General features: G+C 40.9%; 1 protein-coding gene across 2 annotated transcripts in view; it reads right to left on the bottom strand.

Annotated features, from left to right (window-relative positions):
* Nucleotides 1-1,074, bottom strand: part of LOC101845675 (inosine-5'-monophosphate dehydrogenase 1b) — a 56,974-nt gene that overhangs the window by 53,947 nt on the left and 1,953 nt on the right. The window lies entirely within an intron of this gene.

Here is a 1,074-nt window from a genome sequence, read left to right as displayed (position 1 = left end):
TTCACCAACCATCTCACATTAGATGAAGCAGAAGGGGGGTTACTTACATTAATAAAATAATAGATAGCATTTGTATAGCGCATATCCCCGCTCAGCAGCAAGCTCTATGCGCTTTACACTATATTAGCATGTCTGAAGGAGACACATTGGAGAAATCCCAAAAATGGAAAAGAAAAGACAGCTTGTAGAGCTAATAATTTTACAGTATATTAATAAGAAAAGGTTGAACAATAACAACAACAACATCAACAACAACGGCGACAACAACAACAACAACAACAACAACAACCACAACAACAACAACAATAGAATAGAGGGGGGCGCCACTAAAATCAGAACCCCATTGACATCGCTGAAGAGACAGACCAACAACGTTAATCGTCCTTTCTTGTAAAAGCGTCGCAATAGAATGCGCATGAAGCCTGCCAAACCAGTCTGGAATTGTTCAGACAAAATGCAGAGAGTCTAAAAACTACTCTGGAACACTCACGAAGAAACAGCCAGCATAAAAGAATGCATATTAAGCTATTGTGACCGTCTTGGTTGTTACTCACAAGGAAAAGTGTTTATTTCGCTAATGCCTATTTCAGCTCGAGCTCATTGGATAATGAATACCGTGATTAGCTCAGCTTTCACAGTAACTGACAAAGTAAACAGAAAATATCGCTGATCTATGATTGGATGCAAACCATTTTTTTCTAGACTATTAAGTCAATTAATACATGGTCAGTGTCAAAATTTGGAATGAATTGGTGATCTCTATCAACATTTAGTCCCAAAAATCCATTTATTATTATTAAGCCAGACGGTCTATACCTGCATGTAGCTGCGACCAAGAATCAAGCTGAAATGCCATTGGATTGGCTGAACGAGCAACCCTCCCCCCTTCCCACCCCCACCCCACACACAAGCCCTGAATTAAATGAATAACTGTTCACGTAGTACGCTGTCTTCATATCAATGGATGTATACTGGGGGGGGGGGTGGTGTAGCGAGAGTTACAACTCCCCTGCTGGTGGGGGTGACACTCACATGCCACAACTCTGTGGGACTCAAGTATTTTTGTGTACCTTT

This window comes from Aplysia californica, unplaced genomic scaffold, assembly GCF_000002075.1.
Source record: "Aplysia californica isolate F4 #8 unplaced genomic scaffold, AplCal3.0 scaffold00061, whole genome shotgun sequence".
In the NCBI taxonomy this organism is placed as follows: Eukaryota; Metazoa; Mollusca; class Gastropoda; order Aplysiida; family Aplysiidae; genus Aplysia; species Aplysia californica.
The sequence above is the reverse complement of the archived record's forward strand: the minus strand, read 5'-3'. Positions and strand labels throughout refer to the sequence as shown.